Source organism: Bacillus rossius (genome assembly GCF_032445375.1).
Source record: "Bacillus rossius redtenbacheri isolate Brsri chromosome 4 unlocalized genomic scaffold, Brsri_v3 Brsri_v3_scf4_2, whole genome shotgun sequence".
Taxonomy (NCBI): domain Eukaryota; kingdom Metazoa; phylum Arthropoda; class Insecta; order Phasmatodea; family Bacillidae; genus Bacillus; species Bacillus rossius.
The window spans coordinates 24,418,322-24,430,196 of record NW_026962011.1 but is presented as its reverse complement, the minus strand read 5'-3'; positions in this window follow the sequence as shown (position 1 = coordinate 24,430,196).

Sequence of the window (11,875 nt, the reverse complement as noted above, 5' to 3'; positions counted from 1 at the left end):
TAGGTCTAATGGAAATCCCTTGAGTGATTTTAAGAATCTCTACCGGTTGTCTCATGCATTCAAAATTATTCTGGAATCCCCCTTTTTAACTACTGTCACTCGAGTATCGTAAGCAGTTTTCAAATCATGTTTTTTTTTTGTTGTTGTTTTCCTGAAGCTCTACACACCGCACATGAGCTCAGGAGCGTGATTCTTAATTGCACTAGCCACTTCTTGTCGTGACTCCCGCTTACGTCAACCCACCTTCCGCAAATAAGGCAATAATAAGTTGTAAAATAAAAATTTTTAAAAAAATTCTGCAAATAAACGGGATTTTAACCGAAGAATTTTGACACAAAACATTTTGCACCATTTAGCTGAACTGACGCCATTCCAATGTAGAATAATTTAGAAGATAGAATAACAGCGTTATTTTGAAGTTGGACCTTTTCTTTTCGTGACTTTGAAGTTTATGAAATTTATTCCAGGATAGTTTTGCCATCACGAAGACTTGTTTGGGTGCACGATACGCTTGGTACGTCCCCAATGTTCACGAAACCCGGAACGGATTTTTTTTTTTTTTTTTTGGTTGATTCATGTTTATCATGAAAACGTGTGATTTGATTTTAAAGTGTTAATAGCATTAACTTTTGAAAGTTTAACAAGTGAAAATATTATGAACAGTAATAATAATAGTAGTATAGTTTGGCCGGAACTGGCGCAGGGTCCAGGGGCGAGGAGCGAGGAGCTGCACGCTCGAAAAAATGTCACGTTCCGGCCACCATATTGGATGGACGTAACGGGACACAGCGTAACGGGACAAGCATGACATTGACCTTTGACCCTCAAAATTCGCCAAAATTGGGCAAAAATTGCCCAAAATTCCACAAAATTCGTCAAAATTTACATTTCTGTGAAAAAAATTCCGCCAAAAATTCTCAAAAAATTCCACAATTTAAAAATCAGGATTTCGAAAATCCTCAAAAGTCTTTTTGTCCTAGAAAGAACCCAAATTCCTAAAAGCGGCTTAAAACTCCTAAGAGCTAGCCGCTCTAAGCCGCAGAGGTCATGACCTTGAAAATTAGGATGCCATGACAGCCATTTTGAATGATGACGTCACCGTTGCATTTTTCGTTACGGCCGCCATCTTTAAAATCTTGATTTATTATCCGATTTTAATGAAATTTTTTTTAAAATTTATAAAAAAATTCAATTAATAAAAATTTAATAAAAAATATTTAAAAATCATACATTAACGACACGGAACTCGGAGTCCTCAGTTCGAACCCGACGAGCGCAAAAAAAAAATAAAAATGGCGACCGATCCTTCCCCCCGTGGTGACTTTTGGCAGACTGACTCCCACCACTTTTTTTCAAAGCATATATATCGTCACCTAGTATGACATCATGTCCGCCATCTTGTCTTCGTTGCTGGAGACCACCATCTTGTTTTCGTCGGCGAGAGTGCACTGACGCCATGTTAGTTTAGTTCTTATCCGCTAGAGTGCAGTAATCATTTATTACTGTGACACCCGCCATCTTGAAATTTGGCCGCCATCTTGAAAATCCGTAATTATTTAGCTAGAAATTCGGGAAAAGTTCCAAAATTCATTAAATAAATCACTCATTAACTTACATATCGATTCGATCCGCTCCTGTCCTTGGTTCGATACCCGATCGATACAAAACAACTTTAATTAAAAAAATACTAAAAAAAGTGTTAGGTTTGAGAAACTAAAAACACCACAAGTTCTTTTAAAAAAAATTTTATTACATAAATTCAATACACTACTACAAGTACAAAAAAAAACACTGACAAATTACCAAAGCCTTTTGGATACCTCGATTCAAACAGTCTTCTTGTTGTATGGTACTACAATTGTGTATTACATAATCCCGTAATTTCAAGTTTTTGATCTTCTCACAGTACGTACAGTCGGGTGATGGAACACCGATGGATGCTCCTTCCTTCATCAATGCCACTGGAACTGTTGACAACCATTGTAACACTGCTGACATGCTAACTTCTGAAGCCTTTGAGGTCTGCTCTGCAGAAGATGTTGCACGCGTCGAAATCTCCTACTGTGCTGAGAGAGCAGGTGTAGCTGTAGACATCGTTGTCATCGTGCTCTGCACTGATGATGGTAGACGTTCGATCCAGGTTGGTATATATAGTGGTAATGATGCCATCGAGTTCTCAAGAATAGCTAGATACCGGTCTATTATGTTATACAAGTCTAACTATCCGATCCGTTCATTACCGCAGCCAGAGACGGACTGAAGTCCATATCACCAGGGTCTCACTTATATAGACTCATCAGTCGGTACAACACATGAGTCAAAACAAGATCCATGTTCATTATACTTCTCGGAGCATTTTTTATAATGAAGATGTAAGCTATCAAGACGTGAAATTAGTTTTTTGCACTTATTGCACTGAAACAGTATTCTTTGAACATTATTCTGACAACTGCTTCTTTCATGTCTGCGAGCATTTGAGGTGATAGTAAATGATGCGTCACAGTATTTGCACTGACGCAATGTATGCTCTTCATTAGTTGAAGAATCCATTGCCGACGATGAAACTTCGGATGATGGTGGTATCACATCTGTTGAAATCTCTTCCAATGTTGACGCCGTCGTTGCCAACGGGATCTGCACCTTCTCCATCGTAGCTGTCGTCAAGGTTCCCGTAGACGATGGTACAACCTCCGAGTTCGACGTTAAAGACGGTAAAGATGCCATCGAGGTCTCAAGAACAGCTAATTGACACGACTTATGCACCAGAAGAAACAAACTAGGTGATCCTTACACCGCCGACGTCAGTAACAAACTGAGTGTCCTGCTGTCTAGGACTCGCTTATATACATGCACCGTATGGAATAATACGCTAGTCAAATCAAGAACCATTTACAATAATACTAAAGTCAAATCTACAAATTAAAAAAGAGGATCATTTGATCGAAAAAAATATCGATCTCTCCAATATACGCCAGGCTCCAAGAGCTACAATTCACGTCATCAGATCCATCTACATTTTGCTCCTATGCTTCAATTGACCATTAGCTGCAAGTGCTCCAACAGCTCCATCAGCTTCAACACGTAATGTACGCAATGTACGCGCAATACATGCAATTTACACGCAATAAATGTAATGATTACACAGTACACACAGGAAACGGAACGTACACACAGTACACACAGGAAACGGAACGTACACACAGTACACACACAGGAAACGGAACGTACACACAGTACACAAGGAAACGGAACGTACACACAGTACACACACAGGAAACGGAACGTACACACAGTACACACAGGAAACGGAACGTACACACAGTTCACACAGGAAACGGAACGTACACACAGGAAACTGAACGTACACACAGGAAACTAAACGTACACACAGTACACACAGGAAACTAAACGTACACACAGTACACACAGGAAACGGAACGTACACACAGTACACACAGTAAACGGAACGTACACACAGTACACACAGAAAACGGAACGTACACACAGTGCACACAGAAAACGGAACGTACACACAGTGCACACAGGAAACTGAACGTACACACAGTACACACAGGAAACGGAACGTACACACAGTACACACAGGAAACGGAACGTACACACAGTACACACAGGAAACGGAACATACACACAGTACACACAGGAAACGGAACGTACACACAGTACACACAGGAAACGGAACGTACACACAGTACACACAGGAAACGTAATGATCACACATACAGTAGCGGAAACACACACAGGCTTAGTTGGAAATCAGAATACAAGAAATAAAAACATTAAATTTTTACTTTCAATATTTTATTACTTCTCAACATTACACAAATACAAGTAAAAGAAGCCATTATTGTATGTAGCCAGCTTTCCTCAGTTCTTTGAGTATGAAGGATATTTCTTTGATGCACGGATAGTTTCCTGCACAAAGCGAGCCATGTAGAAGTCTTAGCCGGTCAACCAATATGTTTGGATCTTTCCATGATGTGTAATCAATCTCTTCTACCACCATCTTACTTGCATGTTTATTATAAATACTTTTAATATCACAATCATCCCAGTGATCATAATAAGCATTATCAGATTTATTTATTATAACACGACGTTTCCATCGTTTCGGTCTCAGGACATCGCCACATTCTTCGATCTTGTCAGCTCTAGGTGCTTCATCACAGTCTATGCCTTTGTCAACAGCCTCAGAGTCACTGTAACAATCACTGTAGAAGACATCCTCTTCACCCAGATTACCGTATGAATTCGCTATCGATGATGTCGAAGTGTCTTCATCGTCTTTATGCTTCCTTTTTAGGAGTCCATCATTTTTACAAAGAATGGAGGATCTACTGAATATAGGCTTGAATGTATTCTCACTTTTCACGGTGTTGATACTTCCATTAGTTTCAGTCTTCCCGAAGCCATTAGCATCCTTCAATTTATGTTCTTCCTCACGATCGGGTGAGCTAATACCATCACGCTCAGGACAAGGAAAATTATTGTCATAATGCAGATCACTCTTTTTTAGTCTAGTGGATCCATCGGTGTCCTCTATGCCGTAAGTAGTCTTGACTTTACATGTTCTACCATGTCTTTTTAAGCTGTCAATTCGTGTTAACAACCTGCTACAACGATTACAGCTTAACATGTTGCGTAGTGGGTTTCTAGCACAACCATTCTTCTCATGACGTCTAGCATTCCTTCTCATGACAAAATCCTTGCCACAGTATCTACAGCGGCTTCCTTCCGATTCAGCTATAGATAACAAACCACGATCCATGGTAGCTTCTGTGACTAATGTTAGATACAAACTGTCAGTTTTCTCCAATTGGAACCATTTCTTAAATAGAGTTTTTGAAATATTTCATCAGCGAGAGTTAAGTTATCTAATGCAAAGCAAATTGATGCAAGTAGTTCCGGCTGTCGTCAACAGATGGCACCACGTGTTGCTTGCAGGTAAATAATATATATATTTCATTAATGTGGGATGCGGAACGCTCACTATCGATCGCAAAGGGAGGTTGGCTTCGATAGTATCCAAGGAGAAAAAAGTTCGTCCTTCCTGCTAGTGCTTCTCAGATTTCTCACGGTCCGCAATCTTGGATTGTGACGTCACGGCGGCCATATTGGATGGTTGTGACCTTGACCTTTGACCTTGACCTTTGACCGAAACCGCAGGAATGATCGCAAGCACACGGATTAACATTCAAAATATTGATAAGAATAATCAGGAGCACACAGAGAAAACCATCAAAATATTGATAAGAATAATCAGGAGCACGCGGAGAAAACCGCCACAAGTTTTCTTTGATATCATTAAAATACAAAAAAATAAAAATTAATAAAAAATAAAAAAAAACGAAAAAAATTCAAACATTCTGGCTTGTACCAGAACTCTATCTTTGCTCAACAATGAGAAGTTCACAAGCTAGCAGAATGTTTGAATTTTTTTCGTTTTTTTTTTATTTTTTATTAATTTTTATTTTTTTGTATTTTAATGATATCAAAGAAAACTTGTGGCGGTTTTCTCCGCGTGCTCCTGATTATTCTTATCAATATTTTGATGGTTTTCTCTGTGTGCTCCTGATTATTCTTATCAATATTTTGAATGTTAATCCGTGTGCTTGCGATCATTCCTGCGGTTTCGGTCAAAGGTCAAGGTCAAAGGTCAAGGTCACAACCATCCAATATGGCCGCCGTGACGTCACAATCCAAGATTGCGGACCGTGAGAAATCTGAGAAGCACTAGCAGGAAGGACGAACTTTTTTCTCCTTGGATACTATCGAAGCCAACCTCCCTTTGCGATCGATAGTGAGCGTTCCGCATCCCACATTAATGAAATATATATATTATTTACCTGCAAGCAACACGTGGTGCCATCTGTTGACGACAGCCGGAACTACTTGCATCAATTTGCTTTGCATTAGATAACTTAACTCTCGCTGATGAAATATTTCAAAAACTCTATTTAAGAAATGGTTCCAATTGGAGAAAACTGACAGTTTGTATCTAACATTAGTCACAGAAGCTACCATGGATCGTGGTTTGTTATCTATAGCTGAATCGGAAGGAAGCCGCTGTAGATACTGTGGCAAGGATTTTGTCATGAGAAGGAATGCTAGACGTCATGAGAAGAATGGTTGTGCTAGAAACCCACTACGCAACATGTTAAGCTGTAATCGTTGTAGCAGGTTGTTAACACGAATTGACAGCTTAAAAAGACATGGTAGAACATGTAAAGTCAAGACTACTTACGGCATAGAGGACACCGATGGATCCACTAGACTAAAAAAGAGTGATCTGCATTATGACAATAATTTTCCTTGTCCTGAGCGTGATGGTATTAGCTCACCCGATCGTGAGGAAGAACATAAATTGAAGGATGCTAATGGCTTCGGGAAGACTGAAACTAATGGAAGTATCAACACCGTGAAAAGTGAGAATACATTCAAGCCTATATTCAGTAGATCCTCCATTCTTTGTAAAAATGATGGACTCCTAAAAAGGAAGCATAAAGACGATGAAGACACTTCGACATCATCGATAGCGAATTCATACGGTAATCTAGGTGAAGAGGATGTCTTCTACAGTGATTGTTACAGTGACTCTGAGGCTGTTGACAAAGGCATAGACTGTGATGAAGCACCTAGAGCTGACAAGATCGAAGAATGTGGCGATGTCCTGAGACCGAAACGATGGAAACGTCGTGTTATAATAAATAAATCTGATAATGCTTATTATGATCACTGGGATGATTGTGATATTAAAAGTATTTATAATAAACATGCAAGTAAGATGGTGGTAGAAGAGATTGATTACACATCATGGAAAGATCCAAACATATTGGTTGACCGGCTAAGACTTCTACATGGCTCGCTTTGTGCAGGAAACTATCCGTGCATCAAAGAAATATCCTTCATACTCAAAGAACTGAGGAAAGCTGGCTACATACAATAATGGCTTCTTTTACTTGTATTTGTGTAATGTTGAGAAGTAATAAAATATTGAAAGTAAAAATTTAATGTTTTTATTTCTTGTATTCTGATTTCCAACTAAGCCTGTGTGTGTTTCCGCTACTGTATGTGTGATCATTACGTTTCCTGTGTGTACTGTGTGTACGTTCCGTTTCCTGTGTGTACTGTGTGTACGTTCCGTTTCCTGTGTGTACTGTGTGTATGTTCCGTTTCCTGTGTGTACTGTGTGTACGTTCCGTTTCCTGTGTGTACTGTGTGTACGTTCCGTTTCCTGTGTGTACTGTGTGTACGTTCAGTTTCCTGTGTGCACTGTGTGTACGTTCCGTTTTCTGTGTGCACTGTGTGTACGTTCCGTTTTCTGTGTGTACTGTGTGTACGTTCCGTTTACTGTGTGTACTGTGTGTACGTTCCGTTTCCTGTGTGTACTGTGTGTACGTTTAGTTTCCTGTGTGTACTGTGTGTACGTTTAGTTTCCTGTGTGTACGTTCAGTTTCCTGTGTGTACGTTCCGTTTCCTGTGTGAACTGTGTGTACGTTCCGTTTCCTGTGTGTACTGTGTGTACGTTCCGTTTCCTGTGTGTGTACTGTGTGTACGTTCCGTTTCCTTGTGTACTGTGTGTACGTTCCGTTTCCTGTGTGTGTACTGTGTGTACGTTCCGTTTCCTGTGTGTACTGTGTGTACGTTCCGTTTCCTGTGTGTACTGTGTAATCATTACATTTATTGCGTGTAAATTGCATGTATTGCGCGTACATTGCGTACATTACGTGTTGAAGCTGATGGAGCTGTTGGAGCACTTGCAGCTAATGGTCAATTGAAGCATAGGAGCAAAATGTAGATGGATCTGATGACGTGAATTGTAGCTCTTGGAGCCTGGCGTATATTGGAGAGATCGATATTTTTTTCGATCAAATGATCCTCTTTTTTAATTTGTAGATTTGACTTTAGTATTATTGTAAATGGTTCTTGATTTGACTAGCGTATTATTCCATACGGTGCATGTATATAAGCGAGTCCTAGACAGCAGGACACTCAGTTTGTTACTGACGTCGGCGGTGTAAGGATCACCTAGTTTGTTTCTTCTGGTGCATAAGTCGTGTCAATTAGCTGTTCTTGAGACCTCGATGGCATCTTTACCGTCTTTAACGTCGAACTCGGAGGTTGTACCATCGTCTACGGGAACCTTGACGACAGCTACGATGGAGAAGGTGCAGATCCCGTTGGCAACGACGGCGTCAACATTGGAAGAGATTTCAACAGATGTGATACCACCATCATCCGAAGTTTCATCGTCGGCAATGGATTCTTCAACTAATGAAGAGCATACATTGCGTCAGTGCAAATACTGTGACGCATCATTTACTATCACCTCAAATGCTCGCAGACATGAAAGAAGCAGTTGTCAGAATAATGTTCAAAGAATACTGTTTCAGTGCAATAAGTGCAAAAAACTAATTTCACGTCTTGATAGCTTACATCTTCATTATAAAAAATGCTCCGAGAAGTATAATGAACATGGATCTTGTTTTGACTCATGTGTTGTACCGACTGATGAGTCTATATAAGTGAGACCCTGGTGATATGGACTTCAGTCCGTCTCTGGCTGCGGTAATGAACGGATCGGATAGTTAGACTTGTATAACATAATAGACCGGTATCTAGCTATTCTTGAGAACTCGATGGCATCATTACCACTATATATACCAACCTGGATCGAACGTCTACCATCATCAGTGCAGAGCACGATGACAACGATGTCTACAGCTACACCTGCTCTCTCAGCACAGTAGGAGATTTCGACGCGTGCAACATCTTCTGCAGAGCAGACCTCAAAGGCTTCAGAAGTTAGCATGTCAGCAGTGTTACAATGGTTGTCAACAGTTCCAGTGGCATTGATGAAGGAAGGAGCATCCATCGGTGTTCCATCACCCGACTGTACGTACTGTGAGAAGATCAAAAACTTGAAATTACGGGATTATGTAATACACAATTGTAGTACCATACAACAAGAAGACTGTTTGAATCGAGGTATCCAAAAGGCTTTGGTAATTTGTCAGTGTTTTTTTTGTACTTGTAGTAGTGTATTGAATTTATGTAATAAAATTTTTTTTAAAAGAACTTGTGGTGTTTTTAGTTTCTCAAACCTAACACTTTTTTTAGTATTTTTTTAATTAAAGTTATTTTGTATCGATCGGGTATCGAACCAAGGACAGGAGCGGATCGAATCGATATGTAAGTTAATGAGTGATTTATTTAATGAATTTTGGAACTTTTCCCGAATTTCTAGCTAAATAATTACGGATTTTCAAGATGGCGGCCAAATTTCAAGATGGCGGGTGTCACAGTAATAAATTATTACTGCACTCTAGCGGATAAGAACTAAACTAACATGGCGTCAGTGCACTCTCGCCGACGAAAACAAGATGGTGGTCTCCAGCAACGAAGACAAGATGGCGGACATGATGTCATACTAGGTGACGATATATATGCTTTGAAAAAAAGTGGTGGGAGTCAGTCTGCCAAAAGTCACCACGGGGGGAAGGATCGGTTGGCAATTTTTTTTTTTTTGCGCTCGTCGGGTTCGAACTGAGGACTCCGAGTTCCGTGTCGTTAATGTATGATTTTTAAATATTTTTTATTAAATTTTTATTAATTGAATTTTTTTATAAATTATAAAAAAAATTTCATTAAAATCGGATAATAAATCAAGATTTTAAAGATGGCGGCCGTAACGAAAAATGCAACGGTGACGTCATCATTCAAAATGGCTGTCATGGCATCCTAATTTTCAAGGTCATGACCTCTGCGGCTTAGAGCGGCTAGCTCTTAGGAGTTTTAAGCCGCTTTTAGGAATTTGGGTTCTTTCTAGGACAAAACGACTTTTGAGGATTTTCGAAATCCTGATTTTTAAATTGTGGAATTTTTTGAGAATTTTTGGCGGAATTTTTTTCACAGAAATGTAAATTTTGACGAATTTTGTGGAATTTTGGGCAATTTTTGCCCAATTTTGGCGAATTTTGAGGGTCAAAGGTCAATGTCATGCTTGTCCCGTTACGCTGTGTCCCGTTACGTCCATCCAATATGGTGGCCGGAACGTGACATTTTTTCGAGCGTGCAGCTCCTCGCTCCTCGCCTCTGGACCCTGCGCCAGTTCCGGCCAAACTATACTACTAATAATATAAAACCTTAGCTTTTTAAATTCATAAATCTGAATTTTTAAAAGAGGTTTCGGGACAAATTACTTCAAATATGGAAAGCGATAAAGCAATAATGGTAAGTGGGCCAATCATAGCTTGTGTAGCGTTTTTTTCTTATGGGTTTATAAACTTATACCTATTCTAAAACATAGTAATTTAACATTTTTCGTTTTGCATTCTTGCGTAGTTTCTAAACCCGGCTCCATGCTACCTCTGCGGCTGGCATGTTGATTCTTTTCATTTCTATTTTCTTTGTCGGTGTAGTTTTCTGTTGACAAATATGGACATTATTGGAAACAAGGAGAATTTAATTGTTGTTAGCATCTATTTAAAAGCGATGGTCTAGTTAGTATTTAAACATATTCAAAGATGTTTATTTTCTCACTAAATTGACGCGATTTCATAGGAATTTGATCGTTAGAACTTATAATCCGAGTATAATTTAACAGGAAAGAATACCAATAAATATTTAGTTGGTTTGCAAAACCAATGCCGTTATTTTAAGATTTAGGTTCACTTGAATTATTTTTCAAATAATTTTCCGGGGGCTATTACATACCCTCCAGTAAGGCCCCTCTCGAAAATATTTCCACAATATTGCAGCCCGCGAAAATAGATTCCCGTGGCAGGCATGTAACCAGGAGGAAGGGGGGATGGGCGGAGGTCCACCGGTCCGGACCCTCCTCCCTTTTCCAAATATAGACGAGAGAATAAGAATATCATAGCAATTTAGCTACTTATAGATTATTTTGTAAGGGTTATTGCAATACTTATTGGGCTATAATAATGTATTTCCTCCCAATTATAGTTCGACATGCCTCGTTCACACAATCATCAGGAATTGCGTTTTCTCTTACTGCACACATGTCTTTCATACGTTGACATGTGTATTTCATGAATTTGATAACATTAGTATATGTGTATTCATGACTTGTTTTAAAGAAATCATCGAACATCTTTCTTAAGAACGAAGTATTAAAAATAATTGAGTATAAAACCAAATTATTAAATGTTCAGTTTCTTCAACCAAAATCATTACTTAAATTTCTACTTAAGTTTGCTGTCCCCTGAGATTTTTTTAAGTGTGACAGTAAAATTTATTTTAATATTCTGTAATAGAGAAGAATTATATATATATATATATATATATATATATATATATATATATATATATATATATTGGTTGTACTGCCCTCATTTACAACATTCTGGCTACATGCTTTGCCCGGGGCCCCGCAAAGTCTAGACCCACCCCTGGTATAATATAAAGCAGTAACTTCATACGAGGATGGTTATAATGATACGGCATCACAGTTTGAGTAAGCTTCTTTATGAATAATTCAAAACTAGGAAAACACCTTAAATTATTGAGACAACACGGGAAAACAAGACACGAAGAGACTAACTAGAGCATCCAAGGACAGATATGTCCTTGTGACACGCCATCTGAGAAACAAACGTCGATACTGAATCTCTGTGAGTTTCTGTTATGAACTGTCACAGGTATCACTAAAGGAATATGAAACCCTAACAAGGCGAGTGTGTCAGAAAATTAGGTGCCCAGTAGAATTCGTAGGTACAACAATTTATTAACAGGAATATTTTCACAAACGAATATCTCATCTCATTCTCGAACTGACATTGATCGTTATAAAGCTGTACCCCTGCGTGGTGGGGTTGAATACTCGTTACAGTTCAGC